Here is a 10390-nt window from a genome sequence, read left to right as displayed (position 1 = left end):
TTTAAGTACACCCTTGGGATGTACGAGAGACCTATCGGATAGTTGTAGTGCAACTTTCATATTTTTTAGTCCCCCCAATTGAGTTTTAGGTATGTGGATAAAGGCATAAAATTTATGATGGCCCCTAAGCCACAAAGGGTGTTGCTAAAATGTTTATTCCCTATCTCCACGGGAATTTTAAAACTTCTTAGATCTTTTATCTTCAGGGGTATTCTACGAGCAATTATTGCACTACAAAAAGCATCAATTTTTATTTTCTCACATTTCTTTAGCTTTTTATGCCTAGACATAATCTCTTTTAAGTATTTGAAATACTTCAATATTTTATCAATTAGTTCAAGCGGTGGAAAATTTACATTAAGGGATTTAAAAAGATCTAGAAAACTTAAGAATTCCTCATCCCTTCGTTGTTTGTCCTCCGACCTCGATGGGAATGGTACGTTCTTTTGCATTAGTTTCGAGCGTGGAGTCTTTTTCAGTTCAACCATTGGTTCAGGTCTTTTCTCCCTTTGGACTTCAATTTTTGGCTCATCAAGGTTTTGGTCCCCACTTCGACCTCATCGTCCTCCTTGTTTGTTGACTTTTTTGAGTTTACTAGTGTTTTACTTGAACGGAGTACGATAGTACTTACATGCTCTTTTTCGTCTTTTTAGGGATTGTTTTCAGTAATTCTCAGAATACCTGTGCCCATTTTCCTCCACATCTCATTCAATGCACTCACAGTATTATGCATCTCTTCCTTAAATTTAGCAATGTTCGTGTGATTTTGTGCAAATTTAGTCTTTACATGTTGAATGTCAAACTTTGTAAGATCATCTCATTTTCGATATGGTCTAAGAATTGACCACAACCAACATGGTCGTTACCTATGGATCTCCCTTGAGATCTTTACAAATGTGAGGGTTAATATGGAGGATTTTGTTGGTTCAGAACTGGGTTTTCGCTACTTGGGTTGCCTCCCCACTTTAGATTTGGATGGTCCTTCCAATAAGAGTTGTACATCTTTGAATAGGGGTTTCACCCCTATTTCCCAATTAATTCACTTCATCTGATTGGGTCTCTGGGTATGACGTGTAGCTTCAAGCAACATCATTCATCAATGGCTTGATAGTGGTCTCTAGACAATGTAATTTTTCCAAAATTTGTTGATATTTATAGTCTTACTTGCCATATTAGCTATTGACGACTTCTGGCTATAGAAGAAGTGCTTATTCAACCACATATACGAGTTCATCGCCATGTCCTCGATCAATTGATAGGCTCATTCGTAGGTGTTATTCATAAAGGCTCTAATCGATGCACTATCTAAGCCGGCTTTTTAGCTTCCATCCAATCCATTATACAAAATTTTCAATTGAAGCTAGTCTTGCATACTATGATGTGGGCATTTCCTAAGCAATGACTTAAAGCGTTCTCATGCTTCATATAAGTTCTCACCTTCGAATTACTTAAAATTGGCAATGTCAAGCCTCAATTGGATGGATCAACTAATGGGGAAAATTGTGTAAAAATTTCCCTTCTAAGTCGTCCCATATTGTGATGGAACTCGACACTTGGGAATCAAGCCATTTGTAGGCGTTGTCACAAAGCAAGAATGGAAACAATCGTAGACGGACTGCGTCATCGGTTACTCTGTTGTATTTAAATGTGTTGTACAACTGTAGGGATCTCTTTAAATGTTGTTTCAGGTCTTCGATCATATTTCCCTGAAATTGAAAATTGTTTTGTATTATTTGGATGATGATCGTCTTAATTTCAAAATTGTTTGCATTAATAGTAAGCCTCTCAATTCTACCATGAACTGTCTAAAGTGTGAAGCGCATACTTGCACAATGGCCTCTCCTGTTGACCCATCAGTGGCTCTCTTCGTATTTGTGCAGATGGTTTGATGTTTTCCTCAAACAGTGGGTTTCCTCGTGGCAAGTTAGCTATTACAGGTGGATTGTTTTGCATTTGCTTACAAGTTAGCCTTAAATTTCTCTTCAGTTCATGATATGGCTCGATTGGAAGAGTTCGACTTCAAGTCATACACTAAAATCAAAGAGAAGTTAAAACAAATTAAAATTAAAATAAATTAAAAATCAAATAAAAATAAAAATTTGTATCTATAATTCTAAATTTTCCTCTTTATCCTATCAAATGGAGAAAATTAAATTTAAGTCTGATGTCAAAACATCCCTGGCAACGGCGCCAACAACTTGACTGCCGCCAGATGTACAAACATCTAGATTGGAAATACTGCAACAAAAAGATATAAAATTAACAAGTGGTGTATGTAAGTATACGGGTAAAATTGTAATATAGATTAGTGTTACAATGAAAAACTTCAGGAAGCATTCTGAAGATTGTACCCAAGGGAGGTTGAATTAAACCTAAATTAATTCTCTACACTAATAAGTTTAAATAGTACCGACTTAAAATTATATTACAAATGCAATTAACATCAATTAATCAAATTAACCTAAAAATTATTTAAACTAAAAATCAACCAATTTAATAATAAAAAATAGTCCAATAAAATAGGTACGAGATCAACTCACTTCAGTGATCCTAATCAACTTCAGAACTCAGGTTTTATCGATTTAGCTATTAATTAACTAGTTATTACTTCTCAACCTCTAACTAATTAAATAATCGACCAATACACGCTTACCTCTCGACCTCACTTTCTTGACTGGGATAAATAATGAGGTACTCGGTAAACTTATCTCTCGATATCATTTATCCTAAATTACTTCCTAGGGGTGTCACTCCCTAGGATTTAATCACACATAATTTAAGCCAATTAACTCAAAATTCAACTCTTGTTCATTCGTTAATTATTCACACATTCTTTCGTTAATCTCCCTAAGGAAATTAGCTACTTATGAATCTAAATACAATAATTCCTAAACTCATATTTAACATGCAAAGCATCAAATTAAATAAAAGTAAGGAGTAGAGAAATAAATTCATTTTTTATATCGATTTGAGCTCGGAACCGAAATCTCCTTTAATAGTCGTGAATACCACTTCGATTGCAATTGGAATCAACAACAAAATAACGAAAAACTACTACATTAAATCCTTGGATCAAGACTGAATCCAAGTTGAAAGAAGAACAAAAGTATAAAAAAATACTAAATTGAATAAAAAATAAAAACTAAACTAAGACCCTAAAATATTAAAACGACTCACTTGGCCAATCCTCCTCAAATGAGACTTAACATGTCTATTTATAAAGTTTATGCTCAGACCTAATTAGGGTTGCTAAACAACCCAAAAATCTTATTAAGGTGCGTTGTGCAGACTAAAATACCCTAATTAAAATTTATGTTTGTAACTTGATGTTGTGACACCACAGGACCGGTGTCGCAACACTGCCTTCAAATTCTAGGTATTTTGGTTTCGAAGTTTGATGTTGCAACACCACTTCTCGGTGTTGCGACGCTACAGTCGCCCTTCATCTTCTAAGTCTGAAAACAGTGTCCTACACACTAGATAGAGCCGTTAGATCATCCCTAGGCCCATTAGATTATTACATAACTCAAAATTGCGTAAAAATATTTATTTTGCATAATTTAAACATAAAGCAATAAAAACTGAAAATGAAATAAAAACATATAAAAATGCTATAAAACAATCTCGTTTAAGTGTCAGAGAAACCTTAAATTGCCACAACAAATTGTGGCAGATTAATGGGTTATATACCTTAATAAAGCAGTTGATGTTGAATTCCAAGTTGTTATTTTATATACATGCTAAGGATTCTTTTCTAGGCTTCAACACATTTAGTCGAATTACAGATCCTACAATAAAGAGGAATTTGTAGCTTATTTGTAATACAAATGGAATCAATGATACCATGTTATATTAATTGAAGTATACAACCTGAGCGCAACGTTGCCTGTGGAATCAATGATGTTGCATTTTCTGTCAGGGAAATAACCATTGATCTCATACTCGCACTGCTTGCTGGTTATTTTTGGTTCAGTGGAGATTCTGATGGCATTGTTATTGGCTAGACATGAATGGGCTGGGTCCTTTAAAGTGAAAACCAAATTTTGTGGTCCTTCCTAGTCGAAAGTGTAGCCTTTCCATTTTTTATGTATTCTTAGTGCCTCAACTATCCCTCCCTGGAATATAGGAATCAACAACCATTAGGCTTTAACTTAGCTCATAGCAATACAATTTGTGCTTATCTGCCTGCCTGCCGATGCTTGTGCCTTTATATCCCATGTCTACTCTGATATTAAAAACCACTATGCATCATAGTGCTAAACATATGAAAAAAAAAAGGTCTAATTCTGTCCCCAGTGCCTATACTTTTCGGGCTTTTGAAATATATTTTTTACTTTTATAACAAGATGAAGCAAACAATCAAATAAAACTATTGGAATACAAGTAAAAAAAAGCTCGAATTAGCATAATTAGCATTGTAACACCTCATTAAATATATTCTTGTTTTTACACTCGTTAAATATTTTTCAGGGTAACAAGAAAACGTAATTATATAATTTGATTGTTTTCTTAGTCTCCACTTGTTTTCTTGTTAGCCTAAAAATATATTTCTAAAAACAACAAGTTCAACAAAACTACTTGAGATACGGTCATTAAAGCTCCAGGTTTTGGAAGAAGACCCAAAGGAGCTTTTGCTTTTTCTTCATCTTAATCTCTTTGCCAAGTTGATTTGGTTTAACAGAATTAGCATAATTAGCATTGTAACATCTCAAGTCCTACATGTTGCTAGACCCTCCTCCTTTACCTCCATAGTAACTCTCCATCTGCATCCCCCCATCCCTGTATGATGTCCTTACCTTTACTTTACTTGCCTTCTTTTTATTTATTTGTGGAGTTGTTGAAACAGATGGTGATGGTGTTCGTTTTAGTTTAGTATTATTAATTGATTTTAAAATTCAAGGGAGACTCCTCCAACTATTTTCACTAGTTTGGCATGCATTGCATAGGGCAGCTAATTTTGAATGGGAATGCCCATTGATGCCCGACTTCCATCTGCTATGCCTCATGTTTGACTAGGTCAACGAATTCAAAACCCCAAACTGCATTGCTACTTGCTAGTGCCTAATAGCATGCATCTTTATCCATTTCACACCAACACCAACACCCCTGCCCTTGTCCTCTCTCTCTATACTGTTTTATTTGTATCCTAGTTATAAATATTTATGTCTGTTCAGGTATCTCAATCCATGGTTATACATATATATTTGGTGTTCTGTATTTACTCTATAATTTCAACTCTCTCTTTACTTAATTTCACCAGAATTATCTAACTTATTCACCCTATGTAGTTACCCACTTCTTCTTCTTTTTTTTTCTTTTTTCTTCCATTTTCTTGTGTATGTTAAAATAACAATCTCTCTGTGCATTTGTTACTGTTGATAAATAAAGGTGAACTAATGATAATTAGTAAAATAATATGTATATTTTATAAATTAAACCGATATCATATGTATTTATATTTGAATGAATTGCGACAAGGTCACCAACCTAGTACTCTAGAAGGATTTTACAATATGAAACATGCATCGGCGCACAATGTTATTGAAAGATGTTTTGGTTTATTAAAACTTAGATGGGGTATACTTAAAAGTACATCATTTTATCTTGTGAGGGTGCATAATTGAATCATTATTGCTTGTTGCTTGCTTCATAATTTTATTAAAACTGAAACGAGTTTTGGTCCTATTGAAGCGGCGTTGAGTGAAGGTTTAAATAGTAATGTGATAGAGGATATTAAACCTAATATAATCAATAATCATCCAACTGATGCATGTGCAAATTGGAGGATGGAACTAGCAAATCAAATTTTCAATGAATGGTAAGCATCTAGAAATTAATAGGGTTGAAAGTGTTGTTTGAAAGACTTTATGATATTTTATTTATCATTAATGTTGTGTTTATCGTATATTTGTATTGTACTAGACTTTATGTTATTTTATTTATCATTGATATTGTGTTTATCGCATTGTTGTATTGTACTACACTTTGATCTATCATAATTTAGTGTAGCAAATTAAACTAGTTTTCACACTTTAGGAGTTTGAACACAAGCATTTTGGTTAAGTTTTAATTATGTTTTCGCTATTTTAGTTACATCCAATAAAATATATAATTTGAGTCTTTTATTGACCTTAGGCATCGAATGAGGCCTAAGGGTGAGCTAATAGACTTTATGAGTGTGCAAGAGACCATTAGAAGGCATCCTAACTCGATACTTGTCACTATGTCCCAACACGGAGAGCTAAATGTTGCAACATAGGGAGTAGAATAGAAGAATTTCAAGACTGCCTTCAGTACTGTGACACGGCTTAAGAATGTCGCAACATACCCCTAAAGACACCTGAAGATGAAGCATATTGCCCTCAATGTTGCGACATAGGACCTGATGTGTCACGGCATAACCTCTGTATGGGAAATAATTACGAAGCAGGGGTGTTTTGGTTTGCACAACCAAACATTAAGCACGAGGATGGCAGCTGACCTAGGGTTAAGGACGACGACCACTCTAAAGTTTATAAATAGGCTCATTTAACACATGTTATGGACGACTTTACATATTGTATAGGTTTCTTCCTAGTTTTAATCTTTAGTTTTTCTCTTTTTAGGCTTTAGGTTTATTTTAGGTTTTGTTCCTTGCTTTGTGGAAGAAATCAGATTTGTGAAACATGATCAAACTCTATGAGAATTCAACATTCAATTCTAATATAAATCAGGCTTCTTCTAAACTTTATATTCTTTTATTTATTGTCTATTCATTTTATCAAGTCTATGTTGTTTATGAGATCCATGAGGGACTAATCCTCCTATGGGGGATTAGCGAGTAGATGTATGATTAATTAACTATTTTGTACGGTTCTCTTAGTGGATCAACTATTTAGGAAAGGAAGATATTAAACCCTAGGTCTGACAACCCTAGGAAGTCATTAAGGTGGGAATTAACCCAAAATTGGTATGGTCTATCCGTGAACACCTTAACCTTGAACCAGTCTGGACTGTGAGGTCGAGAGATAAGTAGTTTTTACCAACTAATTATTCTAGTGGAAGATCAGAAGAGCCTGTTGGGATATCGACTAGTTAATTGAACAAGAAAACTTGAAGCGATAGTTGATTATGATTACCGAAGCAAGCTACCCACCCATGCTCATGTTTGAAAATTTTACTATTTGATTTCTTATTATTTCTTTACTTTTTTTCTTTTTATTTTTATTAAGAGCCCTAAAATATTTATTTTTTATTTGATCGTAATATTATTCACATAAAGTACTAATTAGATCTATATATGCTTAGGTTAGAACTAATTTAGTGCTCGTCTCTCTTAGGTACGATCCTCGGAGTACTCATCTACTCCGTTGTAACTATATTAAAACCTGACCTGTATACTTGCAAATACTAATCTTTCATATATTTTGTACAGAATTTCTACTCTGGATGTTGGTACGTCTAGAGGCTGTCAAGTTGTTGGCGTCATTGCCGGGGAGGCAATGTCACTAGATTAATTTTGAGTTTTATGTATTGATAAAATAGTTAGGAAATTCTTAAATTATAGATACAATTTTATTTTTGTATTTTTACTAATTTCTTCTCTTTGGGTTTAGTGTATGACTCGTAGTAAGGGAACACCTATAGAGTTAATCACAGATCCGAAAAGAATAATATGCAGGAATCGTCGATAGTAACAATAGCAGCATGCAGAATCCACCACCTGTTGTGGGCAACATACCTTGCGAGAATCCACTATTCAACGAAGCTAACAATAACAAATTAAAAGATCCACCACCACTATCATAGCTACCGACAAACATTAATATGGCACGTAACAAAAGAACCCTGAGGGAATATGCACTACCAAATCTGGATATGGTTCAAGGGGGTATAACAAGGCCAGCTATCACAGCCAATAATTTTGAAATCAAGCCAGCTATGATCTAGATGATCTAAAACAATTTGCAGTTTCGAGGAACAATGACTAAAGTTTCGAGTAAGAATTTAAAACAGTTCCTCCAACTTTGTGATACTTTCAAATATAATGGGGTCACTAATGACGTTGTTCGTCTTCGATTGTTCCCCTTTTCATTAATTGATAACGCCTTTTCTTGGTTAGATTTGTAGGCACCAAGATCCATCAGGACATGGGACAAACTTGCAGGAAAGTTCCTACAAAAGTTTTTCCCCATTAGCAAGACGGTCCAGCTAAGAAAGGAAATTTATCTGTTCAAACAATTAGAGGGAGAGTTTTCATGAAGCATGGGATCATTTTAAGACGTTGATTTAGAAATGCCCACATCATGGATTGCCTAAGTGGTTACAACTACAAATTTTCTACAATGAAATGGATGTACACATAAGGTTAGGATTAGATGGAGTTGCAGGAGGTGCCTTAATGAATTGAACGTACAAGGATACATATGAATTTATAGAAAATATAGCAGTGAACTTTTGCCAGTGGCCAATTAAACGATATATATATGGCCAAAGATCATCTATAGTGAAAGCTATCCAGGAGGACCATAAATATCAACAGCTAATGGACAGAATCAACCATATAGAGTCTGAGAATAATGCACCATCTATATATGGAGATGACAAACCACTCTTCTATTATATAAATAATCCAACTGAGAATGTGAATTACATTAGGAATAGGGGTGGGAACCCTTATTGAAATACTTATAATCCTAGATGGAGAGATCACCCGAATCTAAGATGGGGAGGAAATCAATGAGGAGGTAATAGTTCTAATCAAGTCAAAAACACTAATTATCAATATCCTTATTTACAGAAACATCAAGAAATGGTCAAACCAAATGACCATACTGTATGTGGTCAATGCTTGGATCAGATTGAGAGGGAAATACAATCAATAAGGGCAAACGTGAAGCAAGTGCAGTCTGAGTGCACCAATTCAACAAAAAAATTAACTAAGCTAGAAGATCATATGAGCCAATTGATGAGTATGATGGGAGATACCAAAAGGAAAGTTGGCACCGACATTCTTAGCAATATTGAAAATAATCCTCGAAAGGAAGAAAAGGAGCATGTAAAAGTAATTACAATACGTTCGGGCAAAATCTTGAGTAGCCCAGAAACTCTTACACAAGAGCAAACAAGAGAGAATGTAGAAGATCTTCAAGAAGAACCCGAAAGGTTGACGAAGAAAGAGCCAGAGGACATAATTGAACCAGTAGCTGAGCCGGATATGCCAAAATTGAACAAATTGAAAAAGTCCCTAAATATGCCAAAATTTAAAAAAAAAATCATGTCTAGGCTTAGGAAAATGAAGGCATGTGAACAAGTTAATATGAGCACTTCTTGTAGTGCTATTATATCTAGACAGGTTCTCCAAAACCTGGAAGACTTGGGAAGGTTTACAATTCCCATAACATAGTGTGTAACACCCCTAACCCATTTTCATTGCCAAATTAGGGTTATAGAGCGTTACATTACAAATCAATACATTTGTCATCAAACAGAAACAAAAATATAAAATAAATGATAGCATTCAATAGCTTATAAAAGTTAGGGTAAAAATACAATTACAAGCTTTAAATCGAGCTTGTGGGGCCCTAAAATAGTTTGGGAACAATCTAGGACTAATTTGAATCAAAATAGAAAAATATGAAAAAATTTGAAAATTTTGGAAACAGGGGTCACACGGCTGTGTGAAATAGCTCAGGTCGTGCGGCATCACACATGGCCATATGGCTTCCCCACACGCCCGTGTGGCCAGACCGTGTAACTAACTGTGACCGTGTGAAAGTCCTGTACCTAAAATTTATAAGACGCATAGCCGTGTGTGTCACATGGCCGTGTAGCTAGGCCATGTGGAATAGCCCAGGCCATGTATACCTTAAAAAGTTTCCAAAACAAGACAAACTTTCATCCAACACTTAGGTCCCAAGCCAAATCAAAATCAACCATTTTTATACTTTAAAAACACATTTAAGCAAGCCTAAAACAAGCCAAAACAATCAACTTATAGGTTCTAACCAATATGCCATTCAAAGGCACCTCAACTAAAAACAATTTACTATCACTCCATAGCCTAAGCTTACTTCACGACAACTATAATCATTTCAACCACACATATAAACAAGTCTAAAACATGCACTTACATGCCACCCAAAGTGACCAAAAGACATTTACGAAGATTTCCAAGTCCACCACAAAACATAATCTCCAAAAGATATGACCAAACCAAGTAGACCAAGTAACATATTCATGACACCTTTTACATATGAGCCTTATACCTGCCAAACACACATCACACACTCATCATTTAGTTACTTCATTCTCAAATTATACCACTTAGTCATATTCCTTCACAAGACACACACAAGATACCAAACTCACCTATTAACACAAGCATATACTACTTATTTCAAAACATATC

General features: G+C 34.7%; 2 non-coding genes across 2 annotated transcripts; one reads left to right on the top strand and one right to left on the bottom strand.

Moving 5' to 3' along the window:
* Positions 1-1370: 1370 nt before the first annotated feature.
* Positions 1371-1477, top strand: LOC128295023 (small nucleolar RNA R71). Its single transcript, XR_008285330.1, has one exon. It is a non-coding gene; the product is annotated as a small nucleolar RNA R71 (small nucleolar RNA).
* Positions 1478-8188: 6711 nt separating this feature from the next.
* On the bottom strand, positions 8189-8292 carry LOC128294872 (small nucleolar RNA R71). The gene has a single exon (XR_008285179.1). It is a non-coding gene; the product is annotated as a small nucleolar RNA R71 (small nucleolar RNA).
* Between the last annotated feature and the right edge of the window lie 2098 nt (positions 8293-10390).

The sequence above is a fragment of the Gossypium arboreum genome, chromosome 6 (assembly GCF_025698485.1).
Source record: "Gossypium arboreum isolate Shixiya-1 chromosome 6, ASM2569848v2, whole genome shotgun sequence".
Classification (NCBI taxonomy): Eukaryota; Viridiplantae; Streptophyta; class Magnoliopsida; order Malvales; family Malvaceae; genus Gossypium; species Gossypium arboreum.
Note: the sequence above shows the minus strand (reverse complement) of the source record. Positions and strands in the feature narration are given on the sequence as shown.